The sequence below is a fragment of the Lissotriton vulgaris genome, chromosome 1_1 (assembly GCF_964263255.1).
Source record: "Lissotriton vulgaris chromosome 1_1, aLisVul1.2, whole genome shotgun sequence".
Taxonomy (NCBI): domain Eukaryota; kingdom Metazoa; phylum Chordata; class Amphibia; order Caudata; family Salamandridae; genus Lissotriton; species Lissotriton vulgaris.
The window spans coordinates 1,414,040,855-1,414,062,055 of NC_141685.1; the positions used below are offsets into that span (position 1 = coordinate 1,414,040,855).

Consider the following 21,201-nt stretch of genomic DNA (forward strand, 5'->3'; position numbering starts at 1 on the left):
TCTGTGCCAGACCTTCTGTCTTGTCAGGGGCAAGGGGCACCCCCAGAAATCCTGCCATTGTTTCGAAGGCCCGCAAACCCTCTGTGCACTCTTGAGTCCTTACCCTGCTGAAAAATAGAAAATCGTCCAGGTAATGTGTCACTTGGGAGATGCCATGTTTGGTGGTCAGAACCCACTGGAGAAAGGAACTGAAGGCCTCGAAATAGGCACATGAGACGGCACAACCCATCGGCATGCAGCGATCAAAGAAGAATTCGCCATCCCACTTAAAACCTAACAAGTGTTGACTTGCTGGATGAACGGGCAGAAGGCGGAACGCTGATTCAATGTCGGTCTTGGCCAACCACGCCCCCTTACCAATCCTCCTTATCATATCTATGGCCATGTCCAGTGAACAATAAGACACAGAGCAAGCCCCCTCGTCCAGCCAGTGATTGACAGAGGTGCCCTCTGGATAGGATAGATGGTGTATCAAGCGGTATGCCCCTGGCTGCTTTTTTGGCACCACTCCTAAAGGTGAAACTAGAAAGTGCTCAAGGGGGGGGGGAGGGAAAGAGGCCCGCGGCCCTCCCAAGGGCCACCTCCTTCTTGATTTTCTCACTGACAACTAGCGGAAGTTCCCTTGATGATTTGAGGTTCAAAGCATCCCTGCAACCCAGTGGTCCCTTGTATGGTATCCTGAAGCCATCTATAAAACCCTCAGATAGTAGCACTTTCTCTTTCAAGTGCGGATACAACCTAACTAATGGGGGGAAATTCTGCAGCACAATCGGTGAGGGGCCCTTGCTGTATCCATGAGGCTGACCCTGCCCAGTGGGAATCTGTGGGGCCCTGAAATCTGTCATCCTTGCGGTCCGTTCCCCACCAACACCTTTACTGGCGTGCCCAGTCTGCTCTATGGGCCTGGGCGGGAGGCAAACTTTGGCTGGTGGTGCAGGCAATGACTGCATGTTGAGCACCGCATTTGCTACAGCTGTGGGCGAACTTGCACGCTCTACCCCAGGTGCACACTCCCCCATTAAACAGTCTACATGTCCCTGAATTGAAACGTCTCGGTCCAGCCTTTTTACCCCTACCCCGACCTCCACGAAAGGACTGCTTAAAGGGTCGCCTAGGGAACTGATCCCATTTCCTGTTGTCTGACTCACCTGCGCTTTGTATGGTATGTCTTTCTTTTCGCTGACTGTTCTGCACATGTGCTTGATCCAGAGTTGAATTTCTTTCTGGTCCCAACCTAAATCAGGGCAAATGGCCATTGTTTTCCTAAAAACCTGATCATACAAAAGCCAACCCATTCCCCCTGACTCTCTTGCTTCCTGCTGGATGGTGTTAGCGTATTCCATCAATGCCTCGCTCTGGGCCGGGTCCTTCTGCACTATTACCGATGCTAAGATGTTAAAAGCCTCAGTCCAATTCTCTATCGTTTTCTCGGGCCATCGCTGGAACCTTACCTTCTTCTCATCATCTTTCCCCCCCATCTTTCTAGTGTCTGCTCCTGCGGTGCCATGCATCAATAATGTCAAAATATCAATATACGCCCTTCTCCATATCCCTTCTTTAGCTGCTTGGGGTACCTGCCATGCCAGAGAACAGCGGCCCGAGGCCAATGGAGCTTGGGTGACTGCTGATCTAGGTAGCCCTCCTCCGGCTGGTTGTACTACCTCAACCTGGACTGGGGCGGCCACAGCCGGGCTGGGCCGTACTACTTCTGCTGAACTGCCAGCGCCAGTCTCGCCGCTAGCGGATGATGTTGTTGCACCTACTATTGCACTGGGCGGGGCGGGCGCCGACCCCGTGGCCACTGCATGGCCAGTTGCAGGAACGTTCTGGGGGGGGCGCCAGGCCGCAAGGCAGGGCAGGCGGCCCTGCTGCTAGCATTGCTGAGACGGCGGCTGTGGGGACCGGCAGGCTGGCTGTAGTAAGCCCAGATCCCTGGGTCAGTGCCGTCGGAGCCCTCTGCTGGGCCCACACCTGCCGCACTGATTCTTAGGCCGCATGTGCGGGAGCAGATGGCAATACTTGTTGTACAGCCGCCACATCATCTAAACATTTTTGAAAAAGTGCCATTAGCCCCAGCATTTCGTCCATGGCCATACCCATTTGGGCCAGGTCTGTTAGGCCAGTGGCCGATTCCCGCACAGCGATAGGTGACATTGTCGATTTAGGGGCCCGTGCTGCAGGGGGCGGCGGTGTCGTTCTTGGATCCGGTCGCGGTGCCTTGGCCGGGAAGTCCTTGCGTGCGTGTTTCCGTTTCCGATTGGACCTCCGCGTTGCTCCAACTGAGGTACCCGCCGCGTCCTCAGGAGTGGGGGTGATTGCGACTCTGGACTCCTCCTGCCTACGGTTGAGCCGCGGGCGGACAGCTTGTGAAAGAGGCCGAGCCGTGGGCAGCCGCGGTATATATAGTAGGTACGCCCCTCCCGGCAGGTAGGCCCAGCCCTGGTCGTTGCCTGGTGGACGCGGGGAGGGGCAAGGAGCCCGACCTACCTCCTTTCCACGCCCCCACCCCGCCCCCCTTGTATTGGCTGGAGCTCGACTAATGGGACTATAGCGCTGCCTCGCTCATGTTCCCCTGCGGGTCACGCGGTCAGCTGCATTCTGCTTAGAGACTTTATTTTTTTTATTTTTCTGGCAACTGCCTCTATTTAACTTTCTCGATAGAAAACGACCAGCAGAGGCCAGTAAAATACCAGAATCACTTTAGCATTCTCTAGATTCCAGTCCATAGAAATTCTTCCATGACAATTGTAGACAATATTATTTTTTTCAAATCTTGTATTTTCAGTGCTATGATTACTGAAGGCCCTGATTTTGTTAAAAACAGAGCATTGGACTATTGGTAATATTTCTCTCCAAGTGTTCCCATACCTAGTGTGTCACGCAGTTTGGTGCTTATTTTCCCTCCATGTTAAAGAACAGTAGATGTTTCAGCGCCCAGGCTAATGTGCTGCATAGCTAAATGCATATAAGGTCCCAAAGGTGAGACTAATAACCAATTGCATTGCAAATGCTTGTTTGCATTCGTTGTCCTTCCTCTCCCCACCTGTTTTGAACACTTTTAATCATCGTAGTCCCCCGTTAGACCCACACTCCCCGGCCCCCGCCCCTCCTCTTTTCCCCGCTCTTTTCCCCACTTTTCCGCCTCTCCTGACAGCAGGACTAGCTGTCCGGCGTTAATCGAAAACAACTTAATTAACAGATGCAACTTAATCAACAGATATGATACTGGCTTAAAAAATCCAATTTTTTATTTCCTTAGTACCTCGTTGTGTATGTTTCTATGTTGATGAGCTCTGTCGTCCCTCAGTGAATGTAAAGCTAAAGTCCTTGTTCCATTTGTGGCGAAATGTCTTGGCTTTTAAAATCTAGTCACCCTAATCTCGGGTTTGCTCTAGTATGGCTGCCACGGAAAATAACCGCTTGATTAATGCAGATTCATCAAAGAAGGATCAGGATCACTTTTACATTTTTTAATGTGATTACAAGAGAATTTTTTAAAGAATCTGCAACGAACATCATTATTCATTCGGTCCGGTAGGAAGCCTTCCCACCCTTAGCTACAGGCATTTCCAGCTAATGCCTTTTCCTAATGTCAGAGTTCCCTCTAGTGGCTTTATGCGGCAATACTTTACACTACTGTGTCTATTTTTTATGGTGCTCCTTAAAAGTTCCGAAGACTAGGAAAATTATCTAGTGAAAGGAGCAAAATTATGTTTTTCTACTGAAAACTCGAGCGTGTACCGAAAACAAGAACATGAAAAGATTTTTGTCCACTGAGGTGTTCTTTTGCCCAAGACGTTCCACACTGTGAAAAAGAGACGGTCAGCCAGAGAGGTTTGAAGGCATGGCCAAAGTGGGCTCTGGCCCAAGGACCCAGCCTTTCAGGGAGCCCCCTGATAGAGTTAGATCTGTTTTGCAGAGAGTCTTGCCCTGATTACCTTCAACAATTCTTAAATAGATTGAAATACCGTTTTCTTTTCATTTATTGTTAATTGTCGTGTTGTTGCTCCTCGCTTGCAGCGCATAGAACACAGGACACAGGTAGGTGATTATAGCTTCCTTTATTTCTTTTGTGGGGAGCGGGTCACAGCACGTCCGTCCTCCCCTTTGGTCATAGCTAGAATGTCCTCTTCCTATCCCCTGACCGGATGTGGTGTCCGGTGACCTGGTCACCTCCCTCATGACCCACGGGGTCCTAGTGTCCTCTGTCCCTACTGTCCTGTTGCCCTGTCCGTCGTCTGTTTGTCAGGTCATGACATCTCCCCCCTTGTTGCAAACAACAGTTCGTGGTACAGTTCTAATAATCAATTCTGTGTCACCACCCTTTACATCATTGACTCGCCGTTGCAGTGAGAGAGAGAGACATATAGAGAGAGAGAGAGAGAGAGGGGGAGAGAGAGAGAGAGATAGAGAGAGAGAGAGAGAGAGAGAGAGAGAGACAGAGAGAGAGAGAGAGAGAGAGAGAGAGAGAGAGAGAGAGAGATGTCGTCGTTGTCTCGTCTCTCTACTTTCTGACTACGTTTTTTCGCCTAGTCTCTTTGTCTCCTTGTATTCCTTTTCGGTCGCTGTTCTCTGCCATCGTCTTTTTCTTTTATTTGGTTGTTGTCCTCCTGCTGCTCTCCGCGGGCCAGTTTCTAATTTCCCACTTCTCACTCCTTGTCGTGTGCCCAATGTCCTGGGCCAGCTGGCGCTATCTCTGTTGGCTCCTCTCATTCTCCGGCCGCCTTTTGTTTTGCCGGGTCTTTCAGTTGTTCTTTGTTGTGCTCTTCCTCTTTCTCTGGTTCCTGTTTCTTCCCTTTGCTTGTTTTCAGCATGTTGTTCATTTTCCTTTTTATTGTACGTCATAGTTATGAGACCCATTGTTTGGGCGGCGTTGTTGCTTAGCAGGCATGGTCCTGGTATGTCTCCTTTCAGCACATGAATGTCTTCTTTGTTATTTTTGTCTTTATATGACAGTTCCCTTGTGAATTTTGAAAATGGTACACCCCCTCCCTCAAGAGCCTTAAAAGGGAATGCCAAAAAACAGAACACCAATGGAGACAAGCGAAAAACCCCACAACCAGAGCCAACTACACTGCCAAAAGGAAACAATACATCCTTGCCATCCGAGAGGCAAAAAAGGCATTTTTCGTGCAACGAATCAACGAAAACCACAACTCGGCAAAAGAGTTGTTTAAAATTGTGAAGGAGCTCAGCAACCCATCCTGCACCTCGCAAAACCTCACCCCTTCGACAGAAGCATGCGAACGGATTAGCTCCTTCTTCTCTGAAAAAATCAATAACATTTATTCAACCTTCACCCCCTCCCACACCGTCCCCCCCATGATAATTCTGACGTACGCCCATCTACATCCGACAACGACAACGATCGCATAGACTTGGGCAACTCCCCTCGCCTATCCAACTTCCAACCACTCTCCGAAGAGGAAGTACTAACAGTCCTTAGAGCAATAAAATCCGGCTCCCCTGCAGACCCCTGCCCACACTTTGTATTCTCTGAAATTGCACCGACTCTATGCCCAATCATCACCAAACTTTTTAATCAATCTCTCACCTCCGCGTCTTTTCCAGATTGCTGGAAACACGCATCTGTAACCCCCCTCCTGAAGAAAGCTGGGGCCGACATTTTCAACCCAGAGAACTATAGGCCAATTTCACAACTCCCCTACCTCTCCAAAGCATTGGAGAAAATGGTTAACTCACAGTTATCCAAATATCTTGAGGACAACTCGCTCCTGGACCCTACCCAAACCGGATTCAGATCCAACAACAGCACCGAGGCTACGCTGCTGGCAGTGTCGGACAGTGTCAGATGCATCACTGACCAAGGGGGTTCGGTGGCTCTGATACTGTTGGACCTGTCGGCAGCGTTCGACACAGTGTCGCACAAATGCCTACTGAACATTCTCCGGTGCAAAGGTATACAAGACACAGCGTTGCAATGGATTGAATCCTTCCTGTGCAACCGCACCCAAGCAGTGCACATGGGCCAATTCCATTCAGAACCCCGCCCCATCGGCTGTGGAGTCCCACAAGGGGCTTCCCTAAGCCCCACTCTCTTTAATGCCTATGTATCATCTCTGGCCGACATCGGAAGAAAGTGGGGCATCGGCATTTGCTCATACGCCGACGACACGCAGCTGATGGTGACCTTGGATGAAAGATCGGAAAAATTAGAAACAACTAAAAATAAACTCCACAGCTGGCTCTCCGAAATGGCGGACTGGATGCGTAACCACTGCCTCAAGCTCAATGCCGGAAAATCCGAAATTTTATTGTTCGGAGGAGCTAAACTATCGTGGAATGATTCTTGGTGGCCACCGGCTCTGGGAACAGCCCCCGCCCCGAAACAACATGCCAGGAATCTGGGCATCATGATGGATGACGCACTATCCATGAAGGACCACGTGCACACACTTTGGGGTAAGGGGTTTGCAATCCTGAAACTCCTCGCTAAGATCTTCACATGGATCCCACTTGACTGTCGTCGTACGATCACCCAGGCCCTCCTAGTCAGCCGCCTGGATTATGGCAATGCTCTATTCGAAGGAATGAACGAGCAGTTGTTCTCCCGCCTTCAGGTCCTGCAAAACCAGGCTGCCAAGCTGGTATGCAACAAAGGCAAACGAGACTCTGCATCGGCATGTCTAAAACAACTCCACTGGCTGCCGATGCGCCAGCGCGCCACATTCAAACTACTTTGTCATGCGCACAAAGCCCTCCATAAAACAGGCCCTACAATCCTGCAAGGGAAAATCGAATTTTACATTCCAAACAGGAACTTAAGATCCATTAACTCAGCCCTAGCAAAACCCAAGCGTATCTACAAAACAAGAACAGGAGGACGAGCCTTCTCGCATTTGGCGGCCAAATGATGGAATGAACTACCGATGGATCTGAGACACACTGTGAACCTTCTTTCATTCCGGCAAAAACTCAAAACACATCTCTTCCCCAAACAATAACCCCCCCTGCTCAACCTCAGCAGCCCTTTCTCATTTAGCGCCTTGATACCCCCTGGGATGAATGCTGCGCTCTACAAATACCACAAATAAATAAAATAACATTTTCCCAAGTTTGTTATCTCTTTCCTTGACCCCCAGGTGAAGATCTTCACTTTGGACGCTCTCAGTGTCGGCTTTGACTCCATTTTCTCACATTCTGATGCGCAAATGACATTGCATGTTGCACCGCTGTCCAGTACAAATTCTGCTTCATGTTCTCCAACTCCTATCTTTGCCAGGTCCATCTTTTCCTGGGTGTTATTGCCTGTGCGAGTAGTTGCCTCTCCTTTTCTGTTTTCTCCACTCCGTTTTATGTGGACCTCCGACATGTGGTATAGTCTTTCCACTTTCTCTTCTTCCTCATCTTCACCTGATCCTCGCGATGAGCTTCTTCTTTCTCTGTCGACATATCTGATGTGTCTTGTTGTCGACTCTTGTTGTCTTCCTGTTGTTCCTGTCATCTATTCTCCTGTCATCTCTGAGTTGTGCGCTTTGGCACATACTGGCGTAGTGATTTCTCCCGTTGCATCTCCTACAGGTCTGGCCAAACGCGAGGCACGGACCTCTGTGTGGAAATTCCATTCCACATTTGTAGCATGTTCCTTCGCGTTGTCTCCTCTCTGTTTGTTCTCCCCGGTCATTCCTCCACCGGCCTGTACGATATTTGTTCGTCACGTAGTGTGCAGTTTCTATTTCGACGTTCTTCCCTCTTTCAATTTCTTTGGCATGTGCCGTTGCTCTCGCCTCTGCTCTTGCCAGAGACAGGATGTTCTCCAACGAGATCGGTTCTTTGAGGATTCTTGCCCTGAATCCTGTGTCGCGACAGCCCTCTATTATCCGTAGTCTTATTGCTTGCTCGTTGTCGAATTTGTCGAACTCACAATGTGTCACCAATTTCCTCAGTCTTGTCGCGAAGTCGTCTAGTGTTTCGTCGACTTGTTGACAGGCAATGGTAAATGTATACCGTTCAAAGTCAATGTTTCGTTGTGGGTCAAATTTGGCTGTTAGGCATTTCTTTAGGTGTTCATATGTTTTTGTTTTCTCGGTAGGCAGTGTCACCAGCAGTTCTTCTACGTCATCCCCTGCTAAGTTCAGCAGTAACCCTAGTTTCTTTCCGTCTGCTACATTTGTATCATCTACATATCTTTCAAACCGTCTGATCCACTTCTCCCATCTTAGTCCTGTTTGTGGCTCCGATAGGTTGAACGGCAGTGGCCTCCTGTATTGTGCGCTGGGCTTCGGGTCTGCCATTCCTGCCTTCTTCCCTTTATCTGCTCTGGCTTCTTTTTGTTTACCTTTTATTGTCTTTCTCTGCTTCTTCTTCTTCTTGTGTTTTACTTTGATTTAACTTTTTCTAGTTTCTTTTCTCTTGTGTCTCCTTTCTTCCATGTGTCTCCTTTATTTCCTTTTTTTTTTCTTCTTCTTTTTATTTATTTTATTTTGTCCTTGTCTAGGCTTTCCTTGTCCTTTTCTTGTCCTTTTATTTTCTTTTTCTTTTTCTTTTTCTTTTTCTTTATTTTCTTTTATCCTTCTCTAGGCTTTCCTTGTCCTTTTATTTTCTTTCTCTGCCCCTTTCTGTTCTTTTGTTTTATTTCTGTTACTGTGGCGCTCTTTTTGTGCCTCTTCTTCTTTTTCTTCTTTATTTCCCTTCTGTTCTTCTTATTCTTCGATTTTGCCTGTCTTTAAGATGGCCGCCATGCAGTTTCAATAGTATTTTCTTTCAATGTCCCAACACAAAATGGCCGCCGTGTTCTCGCGAGATTTCACGACCAAAATCTCGCGTTGCCTGTTTCTAAAATGGCCGCCGCTATTCTTCAATGTCCTGATTGGCCTTCTTTGCCTGACTTTGTGATGGCCGCCGAGATGTGCACTTCTCGCGAGACCTCGCGCTTTGATTTTCAAGTGCGAGGATCTCGCGCTTTCAATTACGGGTACTAGCGCTGATTACCGAACGCTCCTTACCGCGCTCAGACGTTTTAGTTGGACGCTGTCGGGGTGGGCTCCCGTGTAGCTCCTCGCGTCTTTCTTTGTTGTTCCGTGTTTCGTCCAGTGTCCTGCACGTGTGACTTCGTCATGTGCCCTCGTCGCCAGATGTCGTGTTGTTGCTCCTCGCTTGCAGCGCATAGAACACAGGACACAGGTAGGTGATTATAGCTTCCTTTATTTCTTTTGTGGGGAGCGGGTCACAGCACGTCCGTCCTCTCCTTTGGTCATAGCTAGAATGTCCTCTTCCTGTCCCCTGACCGGATGTGGTGTCCGGTGACCTGGTCACCTCCCTCATGACCCACAGGGTCCTAGTGTCCTCTGTCCCTACTGTCCTGTTGCCCTGTCCGTCGTCTGTTTGTCAGGTCATGACATTAATGTTGGTCCATTACAGACATTTTGCAGGGAAACTGTATTTATGTTTCATTTAACATCCATACAGTTTCTTTGGATCCAGACAGGACCTCACATATGAGAAATGGGAGGGCATCACAGTAATTATTTGCAGTAAAATTAGTGGGCTGCTGCTGTGTAACTATACTGAATCACTATCCCTGAATATTAGATGAAAACGTTCAGAATTTTTACGAGTGCACCTGTGCACGATGAGTGACCTGGCCAAAGAGGGTATGAAAGAGCTGAAACTGGATCAAAAATGTAAAGCTGACCCGAACACGGGCCCCCAATATATATATGGCCCAGGGGCCCTAAATCCTTAATATGACCCTGCGCTCAGCAGTGGATTATGCAGCTCCCAAGTGGCTAACGGGTGTCCCAAAGAGATAAGTGGTATTAACTTGAATGACATGGATACTAGCTATCGAATATTTGGACTGCACTTCACTAAGTGCAACAGTAAAGTGCAGAGAGCACTGAAAACAGCAATACTTTTTCTTTAGACATTAACAAAGTCTTTTACTTTAGCACATGTTTTCCATCCACAGAGACTGGGTAGTGGCAAAACGGGACTTGAGGGGCTCCCCCCTCCGGACTCACTCACTCAGCCGGTTGTATGACGTTTCAACGCATGCTTTTACAACACATGCCATTACGATGCAGCTTTTACAACGCAAGTCGTTACAACGACTTGCGTTGGGGGGCGCTGGATAGTGAATAGTTTAATTTACTATTCCAAATCCAGTCCCCGTGGATAGTAGGGAAGGTGTTTGATAGTAATTAAACTATTCCCTATCCTAGAGCGCCCTCTAGCGCAATTCGCTGTAATGACTTGCGTTGTAAAAGTTGCGTCGTAATGGTAGTGCGTTGTAAAAGTTGCGTTGTAAAGGATGTTTCCCACTCAGCCCTAGAGCTGTTCATTTTCTTTCTCTTGCCCTGACCAGTGTCCAGATTCCCCCTGCTCTTGTCCACCTTTAGGGAAACTGCTAAGCTCTTAGGATACTATCCATTTGGGAGTTCCTCAATCCCCCTCCCTTTCATCCCTACTTCCCATACTAACATGTACTAAGGACCCACCCTTTTGAACAAATTCTTTTATTTTCTAGTTGTGTCACTTTAGTTTGCACTCATGGAACCCTCCTCCGCTGCTTTCTGTTCCTTACTTTCGTGAATATGACACCACCTCTAGACCAAAACAAACTAATCTGCCTCATTTCTCTGATGATCAACAACATGACGCACTGCATAAAATGCAAAAAGCTTAGTGAGAGTCAGCCACAAAATCCCTAGATGTTGCATTGATGCAAGAAACACACCTTTAATTCAGCTGACTTAGAAAACTAGGGAAGGAACTGAATGGGCAGGGTGTTTGTCATTAACGGAACCTCTCGAAAACCCTTGACAGCTAGGATGAACTAGCTGACTACCATCCTCCAGGAATATGGGGTGGCAATCATATTTCACTGCAATACACGGTACCGAACACATGGATTGACCCAATGGGGCGTAATGTTTGCAATTGATACAGTTACTGACGGGGCGGTTCTCCGAGACAGACTAGATGCACAAGATAGGGTCTTACTATGAGACTTCATGGAAGATCATGACCTCATACATCCCTGACTCCAGCTCCACTCTAAGGATAAGGACTGCAGCCTTTCATTCAGTTTCATGGCCATAGTTCCAAGATAGACAATTATCTTATTTCTGGTACGGTGCTGCTTGTGAATATTCAGTGCTCTGTATGGGAAAGGAATCTCAGACTATGCATTGGTTCTATTGAGACTGTCCATGGGCTATGTATTACCACCATTCAAAAGATAAAGAACAAACGCATCCCTAAACTATGTGCCCACCAATAAGATCATTTTGAGAATGGATTTACAAGAGTACCTAGATCTGAGACTCAGTTTATTTGGTGCAGAAACTGTGGAAAGCTGGTGACATGAAAACCTTATGAGAGTTGTAGGTCATTCTATGCAAGAGGCAGTGACCATGCTAAACAATCTAAAGAGCAATTAAGTGGCCACTGCCCAGTAAAATACTTGTCTATCGCAAGACCTCTTAAGGTTTTTGGGGCACAGGCATTTTGATTGCAGTTCCTGCTTTCAACCAAGACAGAGGAAGCTCTTAGCTGCCTAGATTGGTGGCTCTGGGTGCAGGATGAGAGGGCTAGGCACCTTCTGGTGCCCAGCTGAAGAAAGAGAAATCTATATTGTTTATTACAACTATCCTTATTGGTATGAATTAGCTGGATATTCACCCTGTGGAAATGGCAGAAATTTTGCATACTACCTTCATGAACTGCATGGCTCCACTCAGGGCAATGCAATGCAGTCTGAGGTTGATTTCATATTGGCTATAGGACTGCCATTGCTGAAGAGAGGGAAGACCACTTCACAACTTCCTGGGAAGGGAATTCCCATTGAGGAAATATTGGGGGTCACATCAGATCTGCGTTTTGGCAAGGCCCTGGGGGATGCCAGCCTACCCAGGAAATTCTATGGGCGTTGACTGGAGAAAACAATAGATAATTTGATAAGGTGATTATTAGCCTCTTACCCAAACCAGATAAACGCGTGGTATTCTGCACTAGTTATTGACTGATCTCACTAATAAATACTAATAAGAAGTTCTGTCAAAATGTCGTAGGAAGGTGATCTTGAGTTTTGGTCTCAACTGGAAACCATCTGCAACTGTCCACCAATTTGCTTTGCCATGTTAAGAGTGACTTGGAAGACATGCCAGTGGTCTATCTTGATGCTGAAATAGCTTTTGACCACATCAAGTGGTGATATATTTTTCGGGCGCCAGAGCTGGAATACACCTGAACTACAGTAAAATGGCTAGACAGAGGCACGCCTCAGGCAAATCAGTAGTGACCCTGCTTTATATGGGAACAGTCCATCCTGAACTGCCTGTTAAGGAAACGCAGGGAACTCCAGATCATTTTCAGCCTTGTTGGGCCTCATCAGTGAGGTATAGCTTGGATCCTGTGGCAGAGCGAGCAACAGATCCATCTGGCACACCATTGGCCACCTAGGGCCTGTACATATGTGCACCCATTGATGTGAAGGGCTGTAATGGAGAAGCCGCTTTTTATTCCAATATGGATTGCCTTACAGAGGCCTGTCAGTTTTCCCTTTATCCACAGGGTTGTGATGCCTTTAAAAGCAAACGCACATGTCCTATATTCAGTAAAAGGTACACAGACTTGTCATAACTCGTCAAGTTTTCCATGCCACTAGCAACTTGTGAATCCTTGTGTTTTAGACAAGAAAGCATCATTGTAGAGGAAAGAGAACATTTTTCCTCCTTTTTTTGCAACAGCTTCCCGCTGTCACCCACCAGTTACAACATGAGTACTTCAATGAAACACCTGCACACGTAAGTAGGGTGGGCCTATATTAGGCGTCACTCAACACACACATACACATACAAATGAGGTAAGAGTTATAATTAAAATAGAAGAGGGCTGAGGCAGATACACAGTCCTGAAAGCTTAGTTATGAAAAATGATAGTTGTAAGAAAGTGCCCTCTTTTTGCATGGTTGCCAACCTTTTCCCAAACTGTTGATGTGCTTTGACTGAGTATGCCCTTGGTTCCTGCCAACCAGGTACCTAGGGCCTATGTTCGTTCCCTAACTGCATTGATACAAAACCCAGTTGGCACTCTTTGGCCACATTTAAGTCCTTTGGAAATGGTACCATTGTTACCAAGGTCACTGTGGCCAGGGAAAGCCTCTAAGGGCTGCAGCACTTATTGTGCCAGCCTTGGAGGCCCTGAAGCTTTATACACTCCCACTGCCCTTGCAGGATGCGTATTTTGGTGCAGAACAAAGTGAAGAGTCGACATGGCACACATCCCTGTGTGCCATGCCTAAAAACCACAGCCCTGGCATAGGTAAGCCACCCCTCTAGCGGGTTGCACTATGCCAGTGGTGAGGGTAGAGGTGCATGAGCCTTGTACCCCTACAGTGTTGAAGCCAATTCTTAGACATTGTAAGTGCAGTAATGCCATTAACAGTATATGGTGCTGTGAGTTTGTCATTACAAACTCCATAGCACCATAATGGCTTTATTGAAAAATTGGAAGTTTTATATCAAACTTTTCAGCACATTAAACCCATTGTGATGCCAGTGTGGGATTTAATTAAAAATGCCCTCTGAAAAACGACCTATCTCTAGTGTCCTGGCTAAGTGGCTGCTCGCCAACTGCCACCACCAGACATGTTTTGGACCCCTGGGTCAAGATCCTGCTGCTCTTGGGGGCCTGAAACAATGCACATCAACCAAGCCTCCTTCCCTAGGATGGGCAGGGTCCACGAAGGGGAAGCTTCAATGGCTTGCCACCTTTGTGAGCTACCAAAGCCATTTGCTGCTTCCAGCAACTGACCCCCACTGATTTTGACTCCCACATTGGGCAGGAGAACAGGCAGGAACACCAAGTGAGGAAGGGAGATGTGCCCACCTTTGTCAACCCCACACCTCAGGTGTGGGAGGCGAGGTAAAGCACAACTCTCAGTTCCCGCATCTTGCAGCTGGGAAACCCAGCCAACCAGAGAGATGAATATGCCCCCTCCCACTGGAGGGTGGCATAATAGGGGTGTACCCACCCCAATGAAGGGACTCATTGGTCCCGACCTGTACCTACCTGTAAGACCCATAAATTTAGTATTTAGGGGCAACCCTGAACCGTGCCGCCTCAGACAAGAACCGACAAGAGAAGAGAAGAAGAAGGACGGAAAAAGCTGTGCTGAACAAAGAAGAGGAGGATGTCCACTGACTTGGCCCGAGCCCTACCAGCCTGTCCCTGCGTCGAACCTGCTCCAGTGAAATCCTGGCGTATCCTGCAGCCAGCAGCCCCCAAGAACCCGGAGGACCTGCCCTGCATTCCCAAACCCAGACTTTGTCTCCGGTGACCATGGGATTTGCTCACCCACAGACTCTGGCTCCAGTCAAATCCGCAAGTCTGCACGACACTGCACCCAATGCCCACGGGCCGAGTTTGAGTGGCCCAAAACCACGAGGTCTCCCCAGCGATCCTGACCTGAGATCTGGTGATCTCTGATATGCCTTGAATCTCTAAACGACACCTGCAGCCCCTTTCTGGAGAATACCCGCGACTGGAGCCGGTAAACAAACCTGACACCCGAAGACACCCCTGTCCCGACGTCCCACAACCTTAGGTGGCCCAGCCAATGGAGTCCCAGCATCCCCAAGCATCCAAATGTACCTCTCCAACTGGCGGTCACCACCAGAAGATCTTCAACCCGAGCCTGCGGTGTTTGTTGCAACTGGAGAATCCCCATTAAAATCAACAGGGCACACAACACCAAACCAGCACCCAACACCAGGCTGCTCCTGTGCCGCTGAGGGTGCACTTTGGGTGCTAAATCGGATCCTCCTTTGCCCTGAGCCTAACACCAGGAGCATTGCTCCCACAAACTTGTGGCCTGCTCGTGAGCAGCCACCAACTGAAGGCCGCCTGTCCCCCTCTAGAAAACATTCAGCCTCAGCACTCTGCACCCGGCCGCCCCAGTGCCGCTGTGGGTGTTTTGAAAGTGCATCCTTGACCCCGGGGCAACCCTGGTGCTAACCCCAGAATGCCAACTCTCACAACAAAGTACTGACCTGTAAAGCAATAACTTAATTTCCTCCAATAGGATTGCATTGACTGCTCTTCTTTGAAAAATCTTCTAAGTGTGGCGTTAGTTTGTATGAAAACTTGAAAAACTACAACTATACAAAAACTGTATACTTACCTTCTGTCTAGGAGATGTCCCCATGTGATATCTAGGCATATCACACTGGTTAGCAAAAGCAAATAAAAAATGAATCCATGAAGTAACGTGCACAGTAATCTGTAAAGTAACTGAAAAGTAATTTCGAACTGTTGATTTACCTGTAAATCAACCAACTGCATTAGAACCTGCATTCAACTGTAATTGACTGCACAAAAACTTGCAAAGTATTACTTCACTTAACTGCACCAGGCTTGGGTCTAGAAATAAAATAACAAAATAATATTTTTATACAAACAAAATTGGTCTGAGTTCAGTCTTTGAGTGTGTGCCATCATTTCTTCCCTTAGTGTGTACAATGAATGCTCAACACTGCCCTCTGAAAAATCCTTACTCCTCGCCCACACTACCACAAATAGAGAGTAAGGTATTGTCTACTTTTACCTCTGTCTACGTTTGAGGTTCCACTGGACTCTGTGCACACTATACCTTGCTTTGGTATAGTATTTACAGTTGCAATGACAAGGGAGACTTTAGATGATGTTCCACACAAGGATATGTGCCACAGAAGGGTTATGTCTTCTAGGCACAAATGTGCAGCCAGAATCATGGCATTCTGGTCAGCGACTTGTTAACAAAATGCCAAATCTCTTTGCTGTAACCTCAGGTGTACAGAGATTTGTCTGGCGGTACCCAGGAGAGTATTGTCACAAAGGGTCTTAACAGAACATTGTTGCCTGCCTCTATAAATTTCAGGTACGTGAATTGCAAAAAGGTATGCTTAGCTAATGAAAGCGGCCACTTGGTGACATACTTATCTAATATGTCATCAGAGAAGTCCTGGTCAGCAATGTACTGTATAATATCTACGAAGCACAGAATTATGAAATGCATTATTATTTTCCTTTTGCAACTGGTGAAGGCTAATGTAGGTTGTAATCAGAATATATGCTCAGTTAATTTCACAAACTTGCAGCTGATTTTTGGGGTCTTCCTGAGGTTCACAAATGCTAGTTATTGACTTATCCAATGTGAGAGAGGACACAAGCAATCACCAGAAGCACGTGGTGCTGGTAAGACAAGGAAGAGAATATCTGCACAAAGGTCTTAAGAATGAACTTCCTGAGAGCTCTGGAGACACAGTGACCCTTCAAAACTGATACATACTACACAAGTCCTATTCACTGAGGTAGGTTTGGGGCTTTATCCAAGCACTGATGTCCAAATAGGCTATAAGGCCATGGATGTGTCCTGGTAAACCTATAAAATCATTACCTTTATTAAGTTTCAATGCTATTTTGACATTATGAAGACAGATGATTGATACTCAGTAAACTGTTTTAAGTAAGACTTTGTCAACTGGTGTTGACTTAAGGTGCAGATGGGCAGCCACGAACACTTTTGATACTGTAAAATGATAGCACTTGAAGTAAAATAATGACAACGATGTTTGCTGGGACCACTAATGACAGATACTGAGGAATTATTTGTCAAAAGCTGCAATGTGGTTCCTTTGCTTCTTTGTTGCTACTGCTGTGCATGCTTCCCTGACAAATTTCGCAGATATTTTGGTTTGCTGGTGTTTTCCAGTGGATAGAAATGACTATTATGTAGGTAACTGTTGTATTTATTCTTAGTTTTTCGTCTATGCAGTTGTTAATTAGAGACGTGACTGCAGGTGGGTCCACCGGCACTCTTTGTTAGTGACCATAACTCATTTTTAAACACTTGACTTTGACCCAGAACAAGAGAGAGAAAAACAGCAAAGGGAGAAAGAAGGAGGAAGAGAAAGATGGGGAAACAGTGACAAACAGAAAGACAAAAAGCCTGCAAGAGTGAGAGAACAGCGTAGGGAGAGTATGATGGTGGAAGAAAGAGGCATGTGGTGAAATTAAGACTATCCAGCCTTGACTACACACTGACCATGACATTTGGCAGCAGCACCACGAAGCAAACATATGTGCCCTGGCACTTGTTTGTTTACAAATTAAGTACTTCCTCTGTAGAAGCAACAAAAAACTAAATTTCCAAAAAGAATCCAAATCCCAGTTTAATAAACTGGGATTAGCAGGAGATTGAACAATATGAGAAGTACCACAAGCACAAATGTCACTGTCACAAGACTACTAGAGGTATATGTAGTTCCAGTTAGAAAGTATGAGGTTTTTAAGAAAGTGTTTTCTTCTGTGGTCAATTAATAGGCACTTCTGTATCAAGGCTATTCCCCATTAATACTAAATGTGTAATATCCTTTGATACACCAGGTCCATTATAACGTTGTGATGTTCAGGGCATTGTATTGATAAAAAGAGATGCTTTTCAGGGTACTTATAGTGTGAACATACAGTAAATCTACAAGGTTGAAGTGCCAACAAAATGAGGAACACCCAGTAGCGTAGCCACATGGCCATGGCCCCTAGTGCATGAAAGGTAACTGGGCCCCTTCACTAGGGTAACATCACTGGCTGTCAGCTGCCTCCAACACACATCAACCTCCTTCAACAAAGTCTGCATCTGCCATATCAAAACTCACGACCATTCTCATACACTCACTATTGTGTTTACACTCCCTGTACTGCATTTCTGCAAGCCAAAGCTATAACCCTGGAAAGCATTACCAAAGCCAATAGGTTTGTCCCTTTTACAATGCATGCACACAAAGGCATAACATGCAGGGACCTCACACTGATGTCCTCACATAAGCACATCCTTCATGCTCCACTCACACATGCATATGCCTCACTCTGACCTCACACAGGTACAACTTTCGCCCTGTAGGTCACGTACTCTGCACTCACAGAAGACAATGTCAATCCTGCATTCACAATGGTGCATTCCTCTTAATGCACTCACAAAACATGGTGGCTATTCTACACTCAAGCACACATGGTAACACACACACAGGTACCCCACTCACTAGGAATGACAGAGTTTGGACAGATGTTAGGACAAGAGACACAGGTTGAGTTTCTAGCACATCGGTCCACTAGTGTAAATCTATCCCCTTGAAGGTAAGCTACACTGAAGCTTGAATTTTCACTGAGGGCATCTAATGTGCCATATGCCACCTTTGGACAGCACTGCAGAGTATGTGAGTCTGATCTTTGTGTAATTTTTCAGGGAAGAGCTTTGGCATAAAAAAGCCCACTTGCCTTCTAAACAACCAGGTGGTGGTTTTCTTTGTAGTGCCAGAATATGTTAAAATACGAAAAGAAAAATATTAAAGAATAACATATGCCAACTATGGGCCTGATTAACGGGCCACCACACTCGTGTTGGAGGGTCCGCAGTCATGAGGAAGGCTCAGCACTCTGGACATAATCTCCACAATGACAATTCTTACTATGGAGATTCCGCCTTCAGTCCGCGACACTCCCCAATGACTGTGGGGCCTCCGCCACAAGTGCAGAGGCCCTTTCTGAATCAGGCCCTAAATGTGGAGAACAAGAGCTTCAATAAAAAAAATGAAAAAGTAAAGTTTCATACTGGTCTGCCATCTTGCATCCTGGCACTGTGAAGCAGAATGTTGCGGTCCTGTAGCAATGGCAGAGGAGCTGCTGCACTCTTATCACTCAATTAGCATTAGTCTGCATTTGCAGATGAGCTGCTGGGGGATGAAATAAAAGAAATACCTCCTGAGGTCAGACTTCTCTAAATACAGAGTAACATAGAGTAAGTAGGCAAAACATTGTTACTCAGAGTACCTTTCCTAAAGACAAGCAGTTGTCTACAAGGCAGAGCCAAACATTGGCAGCTCAATGGCTGTTCCACTGCCCAATTGTAAGTATGCTGTTCTTAAGGGTTGAACTAAGATGTGAAAGACACTGATGAATATCTGAAATGGGCTTACCAAAATCCAATTTTCTCTAACTAAAAAATACATTACTGTGTGTCTAACAATTACTCAAGTTTCTCCTCAGTAACTCGATCTGGGGAGCAACTGCGAGTTTCCATGGGTCTCAGCAAGTTAACAATTCCTAATGTAGTTTTTAATAAGGAAGAATTGTGTATTAGCGACTCCAAGATGATGTTTAAAGTTCCACGTGCACTGTTTGTATAAATATGAAACAACCGCTCAATAATTCATTTTCCCACTTTCCAGCACTTTTTCCTAAGTATGTCTATTTTCTTTTACTAGCCTCTATAGTCTGCCCTCCACCCAACAGGCTGAATGCTGTGAATACTGTGACTGTCTTGTCTCCAGAAGCCAAGCGACAGCAAACACATGGGCATAATGTCTCATTTGACCCTGCTAGTGGTAGGGAGCCAGGACTAAAAGGCACACTCTGCTGCATATACAAAAGTGAGCATGCACACTGCTCATCCATTCAGTGCAAACACAATGATGCTTTCGCAGTGACCCCACAGATGCTTCAGTAGATTCTGTTGTTTAAAGTCTGACTCCTGCAGCTGAGGTAACCGGACAGATCTCACTGCAAGCTCCTGTGGCCCTAGTAGGCAGGGATGCTGGAAATATTTTTAGACTGGTGGTGCTGCCATCAATGTTGCATACCTGAACTCATAGGGAGTTTGAAAAATCCAAGCATTACACAAATAACAAGTGTTGCAAATGAGCCACGCTCACTCAGCTGGAGGCTGGTAAGGGTGTAGTATGTAACTGGTGTTGCATTTAGGAGCACTACGTCACAAATATATTACTAAAGCACTGTGTGGTAGCCACAATCCTTTACAGCAAATGTGCCATTGAATTGACCTCTAAATATGATCAGACATACACTTTTACTGATAAAAAACGATATAGCGTGCAAACAATAATGTATGGAAATTAGGTTTCAGTGAATAGTTATCATGTGTGCATCCCCAAGTAAAGACTTTGTTTCCATCACACTTTAGAAATAGAAAAAAGTTCTAAGTATGTGCTTTCCCGTTTATTTAGTTTGAAATATTTGTACAGTTCATTTGTAAGTATTTCTTTTTTCATTTCAGTATTGTTTTTATTGAATTTATATATACAAGGTGCATTGCACTTACAGGGGTAATAGTAAGGCGAGACAAAAAGAAGAAAATACAAGACCAAGATAGACAGGAAGATGGACACAAGCGTGAGGAACACTCAGTGGGAGTCCATTTGTAAGTATTTCAATTTTGTTTTGTGTTAGAAGGAAATGACACAATTTCCTTCTAACACTAGCAACATTTTCACATAGTTCACTTTACAGAATCTACACACTTCTCAGTAAGCAAAATAAAAATAAACACCAGTCTCTATGGTAAAATAATTGCAGCAATTTGTCTGCAGACTAGACTGACATTTGACCTCTGTCTTTGAGCGTACAGCAAATGTTACAAGATAAAAACAATATTATATAGAAACTTTTAATGCTCATTCAGCTTCAGATCTTCCAAATGTCCATTTACATACTCTCTCAGGTCTCAAGGGTCTGTTGTATTTGGGCCCCTTCCCACCTCTGGGCCCCAGTGCACTGCACCGGCTGCACCACTGGTAAATACACCCTGGGAACACTTTTTATTGCCGTGAGAAGTACATTATAGACTTGTTTTCTGCTGAGTGCAGCGTTGTATATTCCTTATTCATTCAACTTTTCCTTCACGCATGACCATCCAAGAAAAAACGAAGAATTGTTGAAGAATTACATATTGAATAGAATAGATGAATATGTACAGTTTTAAAGGTCTCGCCTAGGCAGAGCTTGCACTGTCTCTTTTCGAGACATGTTTTATTCAGGAAAACGGCATGAAGTTCTGCCCACTTTTCACCTATCTTTTTAATTGGCTCCTGGCCCTGTCCTTTGTAACTGGTGGCTTTTCGTTGGTCCATAGACTTAGTAGTCCCTCCTTAGTACCTCCTTTTATCTTCTTGTAACCTCCCATTAGGACACTCCCTGTTACATGTCTTGTTACTTGGTATATTTTAATTACAGCCTCCGCGCACTATTTTCTTATCGTTCGCCCGTAATGTTCTTTTTTTAATTTAACTAGCGCGGATCGCCGCAGCACTAATAACGACAACCACGTTTTCCTTTTGTTCCTTGTGATCACCGAACATGGCTGCATGCCATTTTGAGATGTTTTTACTTTTTTTCACATTGGAG

General features: G+C 46.0%; 1 protein-coding gene across 1 annotated transcript in view; it reads right to left on the reverse strand.

Annotated features, from left to right (window-relative positions):
* Positions 1-21,201, reverse strand: part of LAMB4 (laminin subunit beta 4) — a 790,532-nt gene that overhangs the window by 202,210 nt on the left and 567,121 nt on the right. The gene's annotated exons all lie outside the window — the stretch shown is intronic.